The 21,722-nt window shown below is 41.3% G+C and overlaps 1 long non-coding RNA gene across 1 annotated transcript; it reads right to left on the bottom strand.

The window, feature by feature from the left end:
* Positions 1-6,060: 6,060 nt before the first annotated feature.
* LOC119140862 lies at positions 6,061-6,370 on the bottom strand. The gene is made up of 2 exons (XR_005101755.1): positions 6,243-6,370; positions 6,061-6,165 (listed from the first exon to the last, which is right to left on the bottom strand). It is a non-coding gene; the product is annotated as an uncharacterized LOC119140862 (long non-coding RNA).
* Between the last annotated feature and the right edge of the window lie 15,352 nt (positions 6,371-21,722).

Raw genomic sequence — 21,722 nt, 5'->3', positions numbered from 1 at the left:
TTGTGTAACAAGGACAGCCAAAGACAGTGTATTTTGCTTTACTTCAGATAAGCTGAGAGCGATGTGCATTTTTGTCCAGCCAGCTGGACTATGTCTATGTGACCCTTTTCAGCTAGCCAGTTATCCACAATTCCCCCGTTTTTATTTTGGGCGACACAGGCTTGGTTGACCATTTTCAATAACAGCGTTTTAACACAGGAAAATACACAGCCAACTTATAAAACCTCAGTTCAGAAGTATAATTCCAGAAATACTTGAAAAATAAAGTTAGCTTGAAGCTTTAATTTAGATGCTCTTTCTGTTCCAGTGATATAAAAAGTTTAAAAACTTCAAAGGTAATTTTAAAGTTCTGAACATGGACTAATGCAAGCTCAAAACCCAAAAAGAAACCAAACTGATGTTTGACTAGGAATATTTGCAAACATTTTAGTGAAAAATCCCTGACCATTAACAATTTTCTGTCCAAATAACAACTGCCCTTATGCAACCAACCAGTCCATACATTTTCTGAAGAATACCTCATTGATATCAAGGAATTAACAAAGGGAAAAAATTAGTTCTAAGCTATATACATTCATAAGTGTTTTTTTCAATAGTTACATACAGATTTACACACTAAGCCATAATGGCTTGTAGGTGATACACACAAGAAGAGTACGTTGCTTATCTGTCTGAATGTCTATGCTAAATTTGACAACTATGCCACAAGCCAAGCCTACATGGGTGCTGTATGTTATGCACGTTCCTTAACAAACAGAAGTATAATAGACAAATTCCCAAGATCTAGTCCCCAACCTAATTATATTATTTTGTAGCCAATTAAGGAAAATAACACAAATGTGCATATCTACATGTGCACACACCTTTTAGTTCAGAACCAATCTGTGATAAAAGGCCTTAGCCTTATGGCATCATCGAAACTTAACGAGTACAGTAATTAAAAATGCAGTCTTACTGTAAGGGCGATTTATGCTGACATTCCCTCAAATGCTACACGTGAGTATTTCTCACTCAACTGCCTCAAGTTAAAATAGTAGTATTTGTTAATATGTATTAAAAAATCATTAATTCTCTACAATAGCAGTTGACTTCCATAACACTATGTAAGCAAAAGAGGCTTAAGATGGGTTTTCTGAATACTAACAACTTATTTTAGACTGTCTAAACTCAGGTCTTGAAAGATTTCACTCTGCCAGACATAGAAACACTGTTGCACTCCAGTTGTGATATCCCTTTTCCCAAGTTGTCACATGCACATCTCGCTCAAGCAACGTTATTGTTAAAGTTTCTCTCTGCTACATAAAAGCATATTGCACTTGTAGATATAAAAGACAGCACCCTTACTTAGATTATTACCTTATTCCCTCATAACTCTTAGTATCTCTGATTTCATCACTTCAAAAATTCACCAGAAGCAGATAAAACCACAGCCTCAGACTAAACTACACCTTAACTGCTGATTCAAATAAAGGCATTCTCTTCAGATATGCCTAATGCTTACAAATAATTTTGGCTGGTTTTGATCAAAAAACTATTATTACAATAATGATCAAAAATAATAATCCCGTTTGCAAAATGCCTTTAAGCCAGCCTCCTAGTCCCAACCAATTTCCACATTCAGAATACAGCATAAATACAGAATACAGAATAAATTATCTCCATCAAGGCAAAAAGGCTTCTCTTTAAGCACAGAGATGTTTGCTAGGTCAAGGCAGAAACCCATTTCTTGTAGGGGACATCTGAAGCACTTTTTTTGGTGGGTTTGTAATCAATTCCGTTTTTTCCCTTGAGAAGCTTAAGCTGTTCCTCTTGTTTCAGGAGTGTTTCCAACTCTGATGTGTCGAATAGGTCCGTATTTCCCAAAAATATCATACATTTCCTCCGCTGTGATTTTATACGGCAGGTTCCGAATATAAAGGATCCGATTGACCTCTGGGGGCAGCCAGATGTTAGCTCGCTTGGCCGCTTGCATCGCCATGGCGCTGATCGGGGCAGGGGGGGGTGCTGCCTTGGAGAGAAACCGCGGCCGGGAAGGGGCCTGCTGGGCCGTGCGCTGCCGCTCGCCACTGCCGCGGGGGTCCCGGATGCTATCCCATACGCTAATAACCCGGGTAATGCCTTTTTACAATCTATGTCCCGAACGCTCCGCTTTTCTAAAAAGCATATGAGCGAATCGTACGTCGCTTGTCTCTCCATACCTTCGTCAGCGCTGTTGCAGCCTTTGCGAGACTTCGGCGACGCGTGGCCGGCGGGACCCTCTGTAGGTGCTCCCGGGCGCGGGGACTGTGCCCTTCCGCCTCCTGCGCTGCTTTCAGGACCGGTACCCGAATCTCTGTTGAACCGTGGCTTGCAGGTTCAGCCCTCTCTAGGGTCCCTGTTCGGGCGCCATTTGTCACGACAGAGGGAAGACACAGTCACTCAATATGAGTGATCAGCAGACTTCGTTTATTCTACCTTACAGTCACCTTTTATGCCTTCTTATAATTAGCTCATACATATTACAAAAGTTAAGCTCATTATTGGTTAGTTGCCTAAATACCAAGCCCGCCCCTAGTTTCTCTTCTGTAGTCATCTGTTCCCACCTGCAACATTCTTTTCCCACTGAAATCTTCCTGTTACTGTGTAACAAGGACAGCCAAAGACAGTGTATTTTGCTTTACTTCAGATAAGCTGAGAGCGATGTGCATTTTTGTCCAGCCAGCTGGACTATGTCTATGTGACCCTTTTCAGCTAGCCAGTTATCCACAATTTCTAAATGTTGCAAAACAAGCTTCCTTAGATCCTTCTTTGCGAAACTAAGCCTTTGTTTAATTTTTGCTGTTTGAGGAATACTTATGTGAGGTCAGACCTCTGCTCTGAGGAAGCTTTAGTCTCCTGAGTCTGAGCCTGTACATTCTACTATTTGTAATATCGGGTAATATTCCTGATTGGTTTTGGCATGTCTCTAAAAGACTATGAGGAACAGTAAATATAAAATTTATCTTGGATCGTCCATCTCTTTGATAGTACATCCACAAGTTTGTTCCAGTTTATGGTTGGAAAAATGCCAGACAAGAAGACTGGGTATAACAGGCCTGAATGGTAGCAGTACATGCTTTTCCATCATGGCTTTACCATCAGAACAAATATACCATCAATTTTTTGTCTGAGAATTTCAGTGAAGTAAATGAATAGATATTTTAAGATGCTCTCAGCTCACTTGCCTACTTATGCATTCAGATGAAGGAAAAAAAAAGCTTGTAATACAGGATTTATTGTCCGTTTATGTTGTTTAGACAAGTAGGACAGACTTTCTGGTGAGAATAGTAGACTTTCATCTTTCAGGCTGCCAATCTAAGAACAAGTATATTGGTACAATTAGCATTCTTCTAAGATTTCCAGTCATTTTATGACTTGAAATTTTGAGGCTCCTAAATAACATCTAGAGCTAGGGCTTTAGTCCAAATACAGTTTAAATGTTGGATAAACATTTTAGTAACTGTAAAAAATCCTAAAACTACTGGTAGGGATAAATAAAAATGAAAAATAAAGATATGAGTGTGTTTGCATGTTGTGTGGAATGGGGAAGATCTATTTGTTCTCTTTGACTTTATATTTATAATTATGTACATTCCTTCCAGAGAGAAAGGAGTTGAGTAGTTTTAAAGAGTAAAGGTACATGAAGTGTATGTGGTGTTACTAGAGTGTATATTTGGAACACTAGAAAAGGAGGGGCACTGTGAACCATTACAGTTCTGTGCAGGCTGAGGATCCCTGAGACATCCCTGTTCTTCCATACTTTTTTTTTTAATTCATGACAGGTGGTGATGACTACTCCTAGAGCATGTAGTACCCCTCTCTTCATTGTATCCCCAAAGTAACTGACAATTACTTGTTTTTCTTTAAGGTTCACTTATTGTGCAACCCTATGGAAGAATACTTTTGCTCAGTGGTTGACTTATAAGTGCTTGCTATCTTTATAGGATGCCTTATACTGACTCTTCAAGTACTTAAACTGAGATTAAATTTAAACTGAGATTAAACCTTAACCCTCATAAAAAAACCTAAAAACTGCTCAAGCATTTAATCAAACTTCTGAATACAAGTTGCAAATTCCACTTTAATTTTTGAATTGGAGAACAAAAATGGGGAAATTTTAGCCAGTAACAGAGGTAGATGATATCTTTCTCCCTTTAAATTATCCCTTCACCTTTGCTCCTTCACCATTTTTTGCAATGTTTATTTTATCCCTTCTTGTTCTTCCTTATATTTTCTGTTCTTCCCCTTCTTATGTCCTAAATGTTTTTTCTGTTCTTTGCTTTGCAAATTTGTCTTCGCACTCTTCTTATGGTTCCTTTTCCATGTACTATCAAAATGATGGTGTTTTTATATTAAGAGAAAGCTACTTTATGCCTCACTTCCATTTTGAGGAGAATGGGACTGTTTTGAATGAATGAAATTGATCTAAAAATAATAACTGTTTTAATTCTAGCTGCAGGTATTGTGAGACTTTGTTATAGCAATAATTGGGAATTTGGGTTTGCTGCAGAAAGATGTTAATTACTGCAGCATATTTAACTCTTAGCTTCTATTTTTAGACAGCAGTCCTAGCTTTAGTTGCTGCCTCTGGTAGAAATGAGAATGAGGTTTTGAACACTTACTGAGTTTTCACATTACTTCAGTATGATATTACTTAGCACAAATGTTTCTGTAATTGTGATATATTGGGAAAAAAATATTGTTTAGTCATCCTCAAACCCATACTTCCACTTGTTTGATTCTTTTGACTCTGATCTGTAGTATAAAACTTTAAGTACAGGCTTTCTGAAGAACATTTTGTGATGTTTAGTTTTTCACTAGCTCTTAATTAATTCAATATTTTTGCTTTGTTTTCAAAACTATGTTATAGGTTAAGAAGATTTTTAAATGCCACTGTAAAGCTGGATTGAAGAGTCTTTGAAGAGTCTTTCATGTGATATGAGTTTCATTCTTTAAAAAAACCCACCAAATTTCCCATATACCTATGTATGTAAACACGTAGATCTACAGTGGGATTATATAGGTTATTGTATAAATGACAATATGTAGGAATATAGTCTTAGAATATGTATATGAGAATAAAAGATGTAGTAAACTACAAATGGAGCTTGTTTTACTTATCATTTATCATGTAACTTTTATATATGCCAGAAGTTAATCTAAGAGCAATGTGACAGAAAATGCCTTAATGTTAAATTTAATGTGCCACAGTCTGATTCTCAAGTCTGAGTAGGTGTCTTAGTACCTTTGTGTAGCTTAGATATCAAGGTCACTATCTTTATAAATTTGAAGATTTTTGTATAGAAAGCTTTTTTGAAATCTTCCCAAACTAGTAGAAATTTATTGTCAGTTCCTTAGCCACATTAAAATTTAGCTTTTCTAAAGAGATGTGAAAATGTTTTGGTCAGTTTGAAATATGCAACTCCAGAGGCTATTGCTGCTACAGGGTAAGCTGACTCACAAGACAAATCCCTTTACAGAGTAATGTCTCAAAATTGCCCTAGAATAGGGATGTTACAAACATCATAGTCAGTAAACCGCTATTAAATGCAGAATACCAAGAGATACTGGAGGATTTTGTGCAATGGCTTTCTTGTTTGTTGGTACTGAATGGAAACTAAAGCTAGTATTTTAAAGCCAAAAAATAGATACTATTGATAATCTCACCTAATATGAATCGTATTTCTTGCAGCATTGAACTGTTGTCACATGCTGATGCAATCCTCTCTTACTGGTAGTGCATAATTGTCATGAGGTTACCTTGGTTTGGATGATACTAAACTCCAAATTATTTAAGTCTTGGAATGGTGCAATTGATGTTTAGACCATGAGAGCATTGCCACAATCTTGTGCCCTTATAAAATATAACTCTGGAAATTGTACTCCTTCCTTCCCTCAGCTGTTGAACCTCTTTGAAACAACCCATCAATAAAAGAAAATTCAAAGCCTTTTTAGCAAAGGGATTAATTGAGCTCAAAAACATCTTGTCTGTGCTGGTGAGATGAAATCTGTAGGAAAACAATTATTCTTGAGTGCAATACCTGTTGGAGGAAAATGCCAGATCAGTGCTACTGTAGGCTGTACACCTCAGCTTTGTCCCCTGTATAGCCCCAGACCAGGACTGCAAGTGCGGTCAGTAAATAGATGCTAGACAATGAAAGTTTAATATTAGTAAGACTGTACCTGACAGTTCAAAGAGGATTCTAAGAACAGAAGACCCTAACCTCTAGGAGGCTGAGACGGTGGAGATTGTCTATTGTGATTACTCAGAACTGAGACGTGCAGAACCCGAAGCGATCATCCTTGAAAGAAAAAGTAAAATGGCGAAGTGGTCAAGATATAGAACAACTTGTGAAACCGACTGTCAAGATAAGGACTAATAAAAGACTTGTTTGAAACTAATAGATTAGGTAATGCTTTGTAGAGACTATAAATGTAGAGCTAAAAATCCTGTAACCTTGTCACTCTCTACGGAGGTGACCCAACGCTGCTGCACTGATTAAAACTGTGAACCTAGAGTAACCCATAAGAGTTTGAGTCTCTTTTACAGTTTGGGCACCCCAGATGGGACTCTAGGTCGTGACGGGGAAGGAAGGATTGTGAGGATCCTTGCTTAACATCCTACAAAAGACGCCAGCAATAGAATTAGTGAGTTTGAGTCTCCCCGGCAACAGAATTGGTGAGTTCAAGTCTCCCTTTTCTTGTATTTTGTACGGTGTTAAGTCAATTAGATACCTCGGAGTACCCATCACGATTAAACTTGCAACATGGGAGGTTATCCATCAATTCCAAAAGGATCTCCTCTGGCAGAATTATTAAGTAATTGGAACAAACTATCTGGGTACAGCAGGGTTGACGAAATCAAAGGTTATTACCTTGTGTCAAGATGATTGGCCATTTTTGACGAGAGTAAAAGGGGCTGGATCCCAATAAGTGTGGCCACCTGAAGGAACTTTTGATGAAGTCAGAATAAGGTGTTTGAGATCAATATTAGAGGACAGGAATCCTCAACAAATGAATTATTTGTTTTTATGGTTAGAATGGGCTGATTTAAGAAAAAGGCTGGCCTTTAAGAAACCTATGAAAAGGGAGGAATTATTAGCATTTTTAGAGAAAAACCAGAAGTATGGTGAGAGTTTAAGTCTCTTAGAGTAAAAAACAGAAGTATAGTAAGAGTTCAAGTCTCTTAGAGGAAAACCAGAAGTATGATAAAGAGTTCAAGTCTCTTGAAGCTGGACAATTTCCTATGGTAGTCGAGTTTCACTCCAATCCAAGGGCAGGTCCCAATTCTGGTCCAGATGTATCACCTGTTGTTGCAGTCTCTATTCACCAACCCTGGAAACCAGGTGATCTAATGTTGTGGCAAGAGAAAATGCCACGCTTGAGAAATAATGCTGAAAAATGTGCAAAATTTTTATCTGGCATAATCCGAGATTATAAACCTAATTGGGAAGACATGCAAACCTTGTTGCAGGAACTTTTCGCTAATGAAGAGCGAGAGCGAATTATGCAAAAGTATAGAGAATGAGTCAAAACACCCAAGGTAGGCCAATATGGCCTCCGAATGATCCAAATTGGCAGATACATACTCAAGATGGGTTACAGGCTTGGCAAACCGCAACTACTTTATTAATAGAAGCGGTACGTCAATGCGAGGAAAGAATTATTAATTGGGCAAAAGTTCAAGAGTGTATGCAGCGAGTCGATGAACACCCCAGTGATTTTTGGCAGCGATTGTGTACGGATTTATTACAGTTTGGTGGGATGACAGAACAGAATTTTCAAGAGGCACTAGCCATCAATGTTTATGTCAATCAATCACCATCTGATATTAGGAAGTATTTTCAAAAACATATGCCTGGATGGCAAAATGAGAATTTACAAAAGATTATTTCTGTAGCTACCTTTGTTTATAATGGCAGAGATCGAGAGAAGCAGGAACGTCTTGAAAGAGAAAGAGAAGAAGACAGGAAAAAATTAGAAAAACAGAGAGAGGAGGACCGAAAACGTGAACGGAAAGAGAAAAGAGATGATATGATCCTTTTAGCAGCTGCTATAGCTCAGGGTGTAAATGGCAGAGGAAGAGGTATTTGGCGAGGTAACAGAGGTATAAGACTGGGTTTTCCCAGAGGTAGAGGAGATTGGTGACCAGATATTCAAATTCCGACTGAATGTTTTTGGTGTGGTAATTTAGGTCATATACAAAGAGAGTGTCCAATTCGCCCAAGACAACCAGTGGTCTTTCAGGAGCCAACTATACTGCTGTTTTACAGCGGAAGACCTCCGCCTCGGCAGTGAAGTCTATCACAATATTGTCGGTACCTTTGAATGCTGATGGACAGTTGATAGCTGAAGTGAATGGGCGGAATGTAACCTTTTTAGTTGATACTGGTGCAAATTTGTCTTTGTTAAATTTTGATGAATTTGAAAAATCAAATGAAACAGTAATAATAAAAGGGGTGATAGGTAAAGAGGAAAAATTTATGACTAAACCTTTACCTGTGACAATTAGTGATAGACACACGTGGGCAAGATTTGTAGTTTCCCCAGGTTCTCCTGTGTCATTATTAGGTTGAGACATTTTACAAGATTTAGGAACTCAAATAGCCCTAGGGAAAAAAGGTATCCATTTAGTTTTTATAGAATCAGCGGTGGTGGTTCAAAAGGAACCTACCAAACCACCAGTTGTACCCTGGGAGCTAAGGAATGTTCCCATGGGTCTTTGGAGCAAATCAAGTAAAGATGTGGGATTTTTAAAATCAGCAGTACCAGTAAAAATTAAAACAAAAGGAGGAATCCCTCCGGCCATAAGGCAATATCCCATAGTAACAGAAGCTATCCCCAGTATTCGGAAACAAATTCAAGAATTTTTGAATCAAGGAGTTTTAAGACCTACAATTAGTCCATTTAATACTCCAATTTTACCTGTAAATAAAAACCGAGTTGATGAAGACGGAAATCCTGAATATCGTTTTGTACAAGATCTAAGAGCAATCAATGAATATGTGGAACCCCCACACCCAGTAGTCCCTGATCCATCAACCATTTTAACAAAGATACCAAATTGGGCAAAGTGGTATGTATACTGTGTTAGATCTAACCGGAGCATTCTTTTCTATTCCCATTGACCCAGAAAGTCAAAATTTATTTGCATTTACTTGGGAAGGTCGCCAGTACACCTGGACTCGCCTTCCGCAAGGATTTACCGCTTCACCAACTTTGTTTTCTCAGATCCTTAAGCAGGATTTACAAGACTTGGAACTGCCAGCCAAATCAATATTGATTCAGTATGTTGATGATTTACTTATTGCTAGTTTAACTTTTGAAGATTGTGTAAAGGATACTGAATATGTCTGTAACAAGCTTTTTAAAAAGGACATAAAGCATCCCTTTCTAAATTGCAGTTTTGTGAGCCTGAAGTTAAATATTTAGGGTTTATCTTAGCAGGGGGAACTAGGAAGTTAGATCCAAGTCGAGTACAAGCAATACAAGAAATAGCAAGACCACTCACCAAGAAACAAATGAGAGCCTTTTTAGGTCAAGCAGGATTTTGTAGACCTTGGATTTTGGGATTTTCTGAAATTACCAAACCATTAGTGGGGACCACCAAGGATGCATACCCAGAACCAATACCCTGGACTGAAGAACTAGAAACGGCATTCATGAATGTTAAAACTGCATTGGTAAATGCACCAGCTTTAGGACTTCCATATTATGAAAAACCATTTAAACTTTATGTTACAGAAGCCAAACGAATAGCTAAAGGAGTACTGGTACAAAACCAAGGACCTTATGAGAGACCAATAGCTTATTATTCACTCACTTTAGACCCTGTTATCAGAGGATCTCCACACTGTCTGCGGTCTGTAGCCACAGCCGCTGAACTAGTAGAAAAATCAAAAAACATTGTCTTAGGTCACCGTCTTACTGTTGCTGTCCCACATGAGGTGGAGATGCTGTTAACAAGATATGCAGAAAAAGCGCTCTCTGCACAAAGGACACATCGATACAAGATCATCTTGTTATTAACAGAAAAAGTCAAACTTGAAAGATCAAAGACTTTGAATCCTGCCACCTTATTACCTGTGAGTGAACCAGAAAGAGCACATGATTGTATTGCAGTGATCAAAACTGTAAGTAAAACCAGAGAGGTCTTAAAAGATACACCTTTAACTGCACCTGATGTAAACCTCTTTACTGACGGCTCATCTTATTATCTATATGGAAAAAGGTTCACAGGTTTTGCGGTAGCAACTGAAAACCTTGTGTTGTTTGCCAAACCATTGTCTCCAACTTTGGGGGCACAGGCAGCAGAATTAATTGCTTTGACTTGAGCAGCCCTATATGCTAAAGGACGACGAGTTAATACTTATACGGATTCAAAATACGCCTTTGGAATCTGTCACGCTGTGGGAGCCCTGTGGAAAGAAAGAGGATTTTTAACATCTGCAGGTAAAACAATCGCTCATGGTCATCTAATTAATAATTTGCTTTTTAGCTATACAGGAACCCGAAGAAATTGCAGTTGTTTATATACCTGCACACACTAGATGAACCGATCAACTTGCTGCAGGAAACACACTTGCTGATGCCGCAGCCTGCAGGAGCGGTCTGGAAACTAGGACCATGCGTGGCAATCAGTTAGCTGAGGGGAATGTGCTCGAGCTTGTCTAGACAACAATTAACACGATGAGGCATGTTTACAGAGCACAGGGGAGTGGGAGACGCGTGGCGCCAAGGAAAGGCAACACCTTTCTGTTAATTGCTGGTAGTTAACCACCAATCAGGGATTGCCTAGTATGCAATGCTTAGCTTCAAGAACCAATCTGTTTAAAACGCGCAGCTTCTGAAAGTGTATAAAAACGTGTGCTTCTGTACAATAAATTGACATTTGCTTGCATCAAGCTGCGTCCCGTCTTTTCACTCGCCGCAGCAGCCCGAGCGGCCGCAATCAAAAATCAACCGACCCCTGACGTGGTGGTTACTAATTTCTTTTCTATTCCAAATCCTGTTACCCTATATAATGATTTTAAGACTGTGGTAAAAACTCTGTTAAAAGAAATTGTTCCTCGATATGGAATCCCTGAAATAATTGATTCAGACAGAGGACCTCACTTTACAGCTGTGATCTTGCTTCAAGTTTATGTGACTTTAGATATTAAAGGTCAGTTTCATACTCCTTATCATCCTCCATCCTCTGGACAAGTAGAAAGGATGAATCGAACCATTAAGGAACGTCTAGCAGAAGTTTGTGCTAGCACTGGTCTTAAGTGGCCAGAGGCTTTAAACCTAGTTTTATGAGATTTGAGAACAACTCCAAAACAACCACATGGACTGAGTCCTGCAGAGATTTTATTTGGATGAATTTTAGCAGCACCAGGTTTATATATTTCAGCAAAACCTGCATTATTAGATGGGGATGAGAATGTCACTCAGTATTTGTTATATTTGTAAGATTCTTTTGATTGAATTCGGAAATATGTTTATTGATATCAAGGGGTTAGTCCTGAAGTACAAGTTCATAATTATAAAGTAGGAGATGAAGTGTTTGTGAAATCATTTAAACGTAAAAACAAAATGATGCCAAAATGGGAACAATGTTGTATGTCTTGTGTGTCTCATATACCAACATATCCCTACTGTATTCGTTAAGATAGTGAGTATCTAAAAAGAAAATGGGGGACTGTTGGAGGAAAATTCCAGATCAGTGCTACTGTAGGCTGTACACCTCAGCTTTGTCCCCTGTATAGCCCCAGACCAGGACTGCAAGTGCGGTCAGTAAATAGATGCTAGACAATGAAAGTTTAATATTAGTAAGACTGTACCTGACAGTTCAAAGAGGATTCTAAGAACAGAAGACCCTAACCTCTAGGAGGCTGAGACGGTGGAGATTGTCTATTGTGATTACTCAGAACTGAGACGTGCAGAACCCGAAGCGATCATCCTTGAAAGAAGAAGTAAAATGGCGAAGTGGTCAAGATATAGAACAACTTGTGAAACTGACTGTCAAGATAAGGACTAATAAAAGACTTGTTTGAAACCAATAGATTAGGTAATGCTTTGTAGAGACTATAAATGTAGAGCTAAAAATCCTGTAACCTTGTCACTCTCTACGGAGGTGACCCAACGCTGCTGCACCGATTAAAACTGCGAACCTAGAGTAACCCATAAGAGTTTGAGTCTCTTCCTTTACATACCTCTTGTGTGAACTCAATGCCTTGGTTTTGGCTAATACACTGAAAACAATAAAGAGTGTCTACTGGTATAAATGCATTGAAGACAGAAAAGAAGACAGGGCTTTTCTTCTTTGAAAACTACTTTGGCCCATTTTTTCCTGCATTTTTAGATCATGGATTCTCAAATTACCTTTCTCATGTCTCTTGGCTTTTTGTATTAATAGGTGGTTGAGACTGTATTGGCCCTTGGGTTAGACAAAATCTGGTAAGAAATTTCAATGGCACTCATGTTGTAAATCCTTTTTCAGGTTGTCTCATTCCCTGGCAGATGTCTGCATTTGAAAAATAGATTGGTTTTCAACATCATGTGACTGTATTAGCACAATACACAGTTTATAGAATGAGGGTTAGAATCAGACAATATAATTTGCAGTGACCCAAATATTTTTTTCAATTTGTCACAACTACCATTTCCATTAATACTTCAATTTATATTAGCTGAAAGCATGTTTATCTCTTTAGATCAGGGGTCCTCAAACTACGGCCCATGGGCCAGATACGGCCCCCCCAGGGTCCTCAATCCGGCCCTCGGTATTTACAGAGCCCCCCTGCCCCCCCCCCCCCCCGCCAGCGGTTGAGGGGGAAAACCAAGCAGCCGCAGATGACTTCCTGCCACTTAATCCGTGTGCCGGCCCCCTGTTTAAAAAGTTTGAGGACCCCTGCTTTAGATAAATAAACTTTAAAACCCCACAAATATCATTGTGTGCAAGAGACCATAAAATCTCATTTGACCAGAACATGATAGCTTTTATCTAAAATGTAAAACTAAAGTACCAATTTCCATTGCAATTTATTGGAATTCTATACTATCTTTTATATAAATGTATTATTATATTACATTTTCAGTGTAATTCTAGCAGACTCATTTGAATAGAGTTGTAAACTGAAAAAATGTCCTCAGAAAAGGGCACTGTAGAAGGCCAAGTCTGTTTCAGTAGCTTCAGATCTTCATAGTTCTACAAATTCAAACAAAACCTCAAGTTTTCCATCTGACCTCTCTATCCCAATGGTAATGACTAGACTGTAGTTATAACTGAAGTAAAAATTATTCAAGTATGCCAGAGTAATATCATTATGATCTTGCCATCTTTATTGGTTCTTCATTCCATTATAGTTCACTGAACTGTACTTTTTAATTTGTTTAGGAGCAACAGGTCTGGTCCCTGGTGGAGTGATAGAATGCAATGTTTGGTAGTGTGATAATTTTGTATGCATATTTTATATAACTAATATATTCTATATATTATTATATCAACTCTCCAAGGCAATATATTATTATATAGACTTGTTGAGGCGATCAGCTCCGGTGCAGGCACATTCCACAGTGAAGCAGGGGATCAAAGGGTATAGGGGTGTTTCCTGAGGTGGGGAAATCCCGGGGGAGCGCAGAGACCACCAGGAGCTGAAAGCTTGCACGAGAGTGGCTGACGAGGTGGGGGCGGGGCCAGGAGTAACAACGGTCACCCACCCACCCCCCACTCCCACAAGCAATCAGGAGTGCTGTGAACAGTGTGGCGTGTCAGCCAGGGTGTGGTGTGGTAGTTTGCTTGGCAGTTCCTGCAGAGAGGGCACCGCTCTGAAGGAGAGACATTCCACTGGCCGACTGGAGAGACTTGAAGTCTACGGAACCCAGCTATCAGGCACTTCTCTGTGACCATATGCACAGGTCAAGGGCACTCATTCTACCTCGCCATCAAGGCAGAATCGTGGGCACTCGTCTGAGAGCCAAGGCTGCACCTCCGGCTTGGGGTACTGTACCATCTACCCTGGTTGTGGCCAATGCCTCCACCCAGACAGAGCTGCTGAAGGGAGAGACCGCCTTGCAGACCTCAGACTGCAGGAAGTGTCTAGACCTCAACCACCTGCAGATGGCTGAGCTGCAGGAGGGGGGTGTCGGCAACCAAGCACCACACAGCCGCTTGCTCACTCTCCCCCCACCCAGAGGGGTGGGGAGGAGAATCAGAAAGGAATAAACCTCCAGGGTTGACATAAGAACAATTTAATAATTTAAACAGAATTAAAAGGTAAGCATAATAACAATAATAATAATAGTTATAATGGAAAGGTGGGGAAAAGGATAAAATCCAAAGGAAAAGGGAGAAAGGAAAACAAATGATGCACAGTACAACTGCTCACCACCTGATGACCAATGCCCAGCCAGTCCCTGAGCAACCATCCCCCCTGCCCCAGCTAACGGTCCAAGTTTATATACCAAGCATGACGTCCCACGGTATGGAATACCTCTTTGTCTGTTTCAGGTCAGCTGACCTGACTGTGTCCCCTCCCAGTCTCTTGTGCCCCTCCAGCCCTCTGGCTGGCAGGGCATGAGAAACCAAAAAGTCCTTGACTTAGTATAAACATTACCCAGCAACAACTAAAAACATCAATATTTTATCAACATTGTTCTCACATCAGAGCCAAAACACAGCACTGCACCAGCTACTAGGAAGAAAGTTAACTCCATCCCAGCCAAAATCAGGACAGTATCCACCCCTTATTCCATACCATTTATGTCATGCTACATTTTCCAATACATCGTCACCTCTCCTGTCCTTTAACATAAATACACAGATATCATTCCCTTAGTCTATGGGCCATCCCTCTGAAGTCCATTGAGTTCATTTAGTCCATGATGTTGAGCTTCATCTGTTATAACAGTCTTTCTGGGCAGGGAAGGTGGTATGAGTTGTTGGATTGTTCCATGTTGAAGCCAGTTCTGATTCTATTACAGCTGCACTGATCTGGTTTCACCAAAGTCAGTCTTTATTGGTGTGGCAGTTGAAGAGGAATAAGGTTCAAATCTTCAAATCTAAAATAGTAGAGATGGGTGCCACAAGATTGTGGCAATGTATTTGGAAGAAAAGGGACATTTGGCCTATCAAAAGTCACTCTTGCTTTAGCAGCTTTACATGATTAAAGGCTTTGCCTGCTCAGCAAGGCCACAAGGTTATGAGAAAGACACCGAGAACAAAGAAAACAGGATCTTTGACAGTCAAGCAGGCAGAAAAGCAGGAGTTAAGTTGAGAGTTGATAACCGCAAGAATGTCAACAATTCTAAAAATGGGACTGAGAGCCTGTATGCTTTTAACCAATTAGTATCTGTATAACGACGCTTTCACAGCGCGTGAACAGTGTATGTAACCAATAGAATTAAGGCGTGATGCGTGTACAGATATGAAAATTGTATATAAGTTTGCAGAAACTTAAGTAAAGGGTCTTCAACTAGGGTCATATTGATATGTCATTGAGTCCATTATTTCGCTTCTGCACAAGATATCTAGTCTCTCCGGGGGCGTGAGTTCAAATTCTACCATTGTCACCAATGACAATATACAGTATTATGTAAAAATTAACATCACTCAATTTATTGGCTTTTTTCACCCACAATCAAATCCCCTTGAGGCACACATCGAACTTCCCCATCCTCCTGTACTACCCACCATGTGCTCCCAGGCCCCTGAGCAAAAGTATTCCCATGAATGGGTTTGCCTTTGCCTGGAACAGGAATGACCCAGACTGTTTTCCCAAGCATATTTTTAAGATGCACTACAGGAAATTTATCCCAATCTACAGCATGCAAAAGCTTTGATTGGGCAGGACCAGCTCGGCTAGCAGACCCTCTAGTATTAACCAACCAGGTAGCCTTTACTAAATGTTTATCCCAATGTTTGAAAGTTCCACCACCCATTGCTTTCAGTGTAGTCTTTAACAGTCCATTACATTGTTCAGTTTTCCCAGAGGCTGGTGCATGATAGGGAATGTGATATACCCACTCAATGCCATGTTCTTTGGCCCAAGTGTCTATGAGATTGTTTGGGAAATGAGTTCCATTGTCTGACTCAATTCTTTCTGGGGTGCCATGTTGCCATAAGACTTGATTTTAAGGCCCAGGATAGTGTTCTGGGCTGTGGCATTGGGCACAGGGTATGTTTTCAAGCCAACTGGTGTCTGCTTCCACCACTGTAAGCACATGGTGCTTGTCTTGGCGGGTCTGTGGGAGTGCTATATAGTCAATATACCAAGCCTCCCCATATTTATATTTTAGCCATCATCTTCCATACCAGAGAGGCTTTAACCGCTTGGCTTGCTTAATTACAGTGCCTGTTTCACATTCATGGATAATCTGTGCAATAGTGTCCATAGTCAAGTCCACCCCTTGATCACAAGTCCATCTATATGTTGCATTTCTTCCTTGATGGCCTGAAGTGTCATGGGACAACTGAGATATGAATAAATCATCATTATGTTACCAGTCCCAATATACCTGAGCCACTTTGATCTTAGCAGCCTGATCTACCTGCTGGGTCTTTTGATGTTCTTCAATGTCACGCCTCTTGGGTACATGAGCATCTATTTGATGTACCTTCACAACCAGATTCTCCACCTGATCAACAATATCTTGCATAATATGACAGCACAGATGGTTTACCTCTGCACTGCCAATTGCTTCCATTGCTGCAACCACACCCACAGGGCATTTGCCACCATCCATCAGTCAGTATAGACATAAAGTTCTGGGCATTTTTCTCATTCAATAATGTCTAAAGCCACTTGGATTGTGGAAGAGGATGAAGACTGTCTGATCATTACTAATGGGAAGTAAGAAAACAGCTGGGTCTTATGAAGGAAAGTAAGAAAGAAAAACATGTTTATCTGGCCAAAAGGTGTTTGCGTGTTTATAACCATATATGGCTATGTAACTGCATGAATGGCTTCTGCCCTGAGCCTGGTGGAACATACAGCTGGAATTTGTATCTGGGCTCAAAGATATAAATATGACCTTCTTTGCACAATAAAGTGTCTCTGGTTGCACCACAAACTGAGTCCATGCCTTCATACACCACATGGATAGCTTTCACCTCTGCAAACTGACACAATTCACCTTCTCCTTCAGCAGTTTTTGCGACATGTCATAGGGGACTCCATACAGCCGCTTTCCACTGCTGCTGCTTTCCTTCAATATGGCAGGACCCGTCAGTGAACAAGGCATATTTCCTATTCGAGCTTGTTCTGTGATCAGTGTGACCCACTTACTCCATGTATCATCAGTTGCATGATTTGTAGAGGAGACCATCCCTTTGAATATCCAACTCACCACCAGCAACTGGGGTGCCAGGAGGAGCTGTGCTTCAGTACCAATCATTTCTGAAGCAGCTCAAACCCCTTCATAAGCTACCAATATCTCTTTTTAGTTGGAGTATAGCGAGCCTCTGATCCTCTGTATCCCTGACTCCAAAGTCCAAAGGGTCATCCTTGAGTCTCCCCTGGTGCTTTCTGCCAGAGGCTTCAAGAAGGGCCATTCTCCCTGACTGTGGTGTAGAGCACATTCTTTACATCTTGCCCAGTCCGAACTGGCTCAAGGACTACTGTTTGAGCCATCTCCCATTTTAATTTGTTCAAGGGTTTTTTGTTGCTCAGGCCCCCCCCCATTTGAAATCATTCTTCTTTCGTGTCACTTGATAAAGAGGGCTTACAATCAGACTGTAGTTTGGAATGTGCATTCTCCAAAACCCCACAATGCCTAAGAAAGCCTGAGTTCTTTCTTATTAGTTGGTGGAGACAGAGCTGTTATTTTGTTGATCACATCCATTGGGATCTGATGATGTCTATCCATAAAGAACTGATATCTTGATAATTGCCTGAAACATTGCTTAGTGCACAAATTCAAGTGGAACTGGTGCAAAGCTGTTCTGTTCAGATTGCAGAGGAACTGAAATGAGCTGCTGCTGCTGCTGCAGTGAGCTGCTGTTGCCTAACTTGGTAACCACAAGGTGGTATAGGATGTAAAAGCTTTAGGTCTTGCGAAGGCAAGATCTAGCTAGAGCTTCCTGGAAAAAACTTCTGTGGTAACATAAGGCAACTATTCGTGCATAGCAGTGGTTGTCTAAAACCCCTCATGAAAAGCAATGAGGACCCCCTGCAACCACCACTCACATGTTGAGCTTGTGCAGACACAGACCATACCCACCCTCAATTTTTATGTAAATGAGAAGGCAACCTCTTAAGAGAATAAAAATTGTATCCACAAAAGCTCAGGTGGGACCCCCATCACCAAGACACCCACGGTGAAAAGGACCAACGGAACGCTGCTGGATCCACAGGTGGTGATATCTCTTTTCCCTCTCCCTCTCCCCCCCCCCCCTCCTCTCTTTCTTTTTATTGAATAGTGACCAGATCTAAATAACAATGTGTGGCACGGGACTTGCTTATCCAGTGAAAGTAATTGCCATTGAGTTATCGTATCTAACCACATGCCTTGTATTTTATATTAATAAATCGTAAAACTGGTTGGTTCGTGTTGTTTCACATTAATTCAGTCCAAGGGTATCACAAACTTGGTCGTTGGTCCCAAGGGGAGGGAGGTCATCCTAAACACCTCCTTTTGGGTTGTGACACTATCTTGCCATTTTATTCCCAAAACCTGGATCTTCTGTGCAGGTCTCTTGACCTTCGTTTTGTGGCAAAAACAGATTTCAGAAGGACTTGGACTACTTTCTTCCCTTTCTCAAAAAAATCCTTCTGCCCTATTGCCCCATAATATGATGTCATCAATGTATTGCAGGTGTTCCGGAGATTAACCCTTTTCTAGTGCAGCCTGGATCAGCGTAGGGGACTAAAATAAGTTGACCTTGTAGAGAAAGAAGGCTGAATTGACAGAGCTGTTAGTGTACAGATAAGTGGCCAAATTTGGCCGTAAAACCACAAGCATGTGAACAGCTCATAAAGAGCAACTGCTTTGCTACACCATAGACAAATTCCCAGGTGCTCTGCTGCACGTAGGCACATTCCAGGCAGAACTTGGGCAAATAAACATTTGTATATAACTAGCACATACATATGCAATAGATGATCTCACTTCTTCACTGACTTGGGGTCTGTGCCTTCATATGCCACAGATCAGTCCATGGCAGATGGTAGGGCTGTGTTTCCTCCCCTGGGGCAGTCGATTCCAGGTGTACTGGAGACCCCTCCAAATGAAGGCAAGCTGTGGCCTGCACTTTGCAGCCAAAGGGATTGAGAAAAACACATTTGTGATATCAGTGCTGGCTGCCTTTGACTCCAGTTCATACTGAAGTTCTAGCATGTCTGATATGGCAGTACTCAGCGTAGGCATGACTTCATTCAGGCCACGATAGTCTACTGTTCATCTTCACTCTCCATTGGACTTTTGCACTGGCCATATGGGGCTATTAGCGGATGAGCAGGTCCTGCTGATTACTCCTTGGCTCTCCAGTTGACAAATCAGCTTATGGATGGGAATCAGGGAGTCTTGATTGGTACAGTATTGCCACCGGTGCACCATTGTGGTAGTGATCAGCACCTATTGTTGTTTTACCTTCAGCAACCCCACAACAGAAGGGTCTTCTGAGAGACCAGGAAAGGTAGACAGCTGCTTAATTTCCTCCACCTCCAAGGCAGCTATACTGAAAGCCCACCTGTACCCTTTTGGGTCCTTGAAATGCCCTCTCCTGAGGTAGCGTATCCCAAGGATACACAGAACCTCTGGGCCAGTCACAATGGGGTGTTTTTCCCACTCATTCCCAATCAGGCTTATCTCAGCCTCCAAGACAGTTTGCTGTTGCAATCCCTGTGTCACTCCAGACATACAAATGGGTTCTGCCCCTGTACAGCTTGATGTCATTAGGGTACACTGTGCGCTGACATCTACTAGAGCCTTATACTCCTGTGGGTCTGATGTGCCAGGCCATTGGAACCACACAGTCCAGTAAAGCTGGTTCTCCCTCTCCTCCACCTGGCTGGGGGCAGGGCCCTTCTAGCCATGGTCATAGGATTCTCCACTTACTTCTTGTAAAAATGGATTAGAATTCCCTTCCCTAGGTTTAGGAGTAAGATCAGCCCTTTCACTGTCTGGGAAACTGCCTACTGGAGACTGAAGCAGCAATTTTCCCAGAGGAACCCCTATTTGTGATTGCTTTTCTTGTAATTCATGTACCCATGACTCCAGGGTTGAGGCAGATTTTCCATCCCACCTCCTCATGTCCTCTCCGTGGTCTTGCAGGAAAAACCAAAGGGTACCCCATGGTGTGTACCTCCTATATTCTCCCTCTCAAGTAAAAGGACACTTGCTGTTAATAGCTGAAATGCAGGTCCATACAGGCAGGGAGTAGGATCTATACTAATTGAATTGCTGGACCAGTTTCTCCACAGTCCAGATGAGGAAGATAAATTGTCTTTGTATTCCTGGAGCTGGTGAGCCACTTCATCCACCATCAGTGCTGTTTCATTTCTCCAGGTCATTACTGCCAATGAGTTGGCATAAGACAATGGTGCACTCTGTACAAATTTCCACCACATAGGTCATGTGCATGGAACTTCATTGAGATCTGTGGTTAGCTGCATGTTCTTCTGGTCATAATAAATAATCTCTTTCATGGCTAATTAACTCAGGTATTGGATACCTCTTTCTGTTGCAGTCCACTTACCTGGGCGACATGTAATATCCTCCCTGAAGGGATACCTTTCCTTCACGCTTGACAGGAATCACCTCTAGAGGCTGAGGACTTGTGTCCCTCCTCTAATTGCCTTATCAATGCCCCCTTCTCTATAAAGAGATGTCAGCTTCTTGGCTTCCCTGACCTCTAATTCCAAGCTATCAGCCCCATTATCCCAGCATGGAAGCAGCCAGGTGTGTAAGAGACTGCGTTGGTGAGAACCACCATCATCACAGCAAATGTTTATCTTAACATTGTTATTGCAAGAAGCCAACACCTCTGCCACAGCAGAGGTTTATCTCAACATTGTAAAGGCAGGAAACCCACCGACTGACACCGTGGAGCAATGGGGGGAGCTAATCCTGAGAAACTTAACCAAACCCCTGTGCATGCGCCCAGAACCAAGGTCAGGGGGATCAAGGGGCCTGGAGACCTCTGAGGACCACCTGATGACATTGAGTACGCACACCACCACCGAGTGGAAGGTGTGGTTAAGCAGAACAGCTCGTGACAAGCCTATAAAAGAATGGAACCAACCAACATCGGACAGAACATTCTCCCCACTGGACTTGGAAATGAATTGGACTGTCAGGATGCTGCAGCTCCGGGGTGGTAGCTATTGCTGTGAATTCTTTCATTTTTTCCTTCTTTCTTTCCTTACTTTCTCTCTTTATCGTTCTGTCTCTCCTTTGCATTTGCAAACCTCTTGTTGGGCAAATAAAGTTCCTTGGCTCTTGACTCCATTTCGAGCCTTAATTCTGCTCCCGAGAATACAAACAGAACCATGCTCCGGTCTTGGACGGCATGCGACAAGGTGATAGTGTGCTCACCTGTATGATGGCTAAAATCCTTTCAAATATCCCACAGCTCACTCAGGGACAGGGATCAAGTGGTTACCTCTTGTTCTACCTCTTCCTCACACCCTACTACGCAGCTGCTCGCTCCCTTGCTCACTCACCCCCCCGCCCAAAGGGATGGGGAGGAGAATCAGGAAAAAGGTAAAACTTGTGGGTTG

This window comes from Falco rusticolus, chromosome W, assembly GCF_015220075.1.
Source record: "Falco rusticolus isolate bFalRus1 chromosome W, bFalRus1.pri, whole genome shotgun sequence".
Taxonomy (NCBI): Eukaryota; Metazoa; Chordata; class Aves; order Falconiformes; family Falconidae; genus Falco; species Falco rusticolus.
Note: the sequence above shows the minus strand (reverse complement) of the source record. Positions and strands in the feature narration are given on the sequence as shown.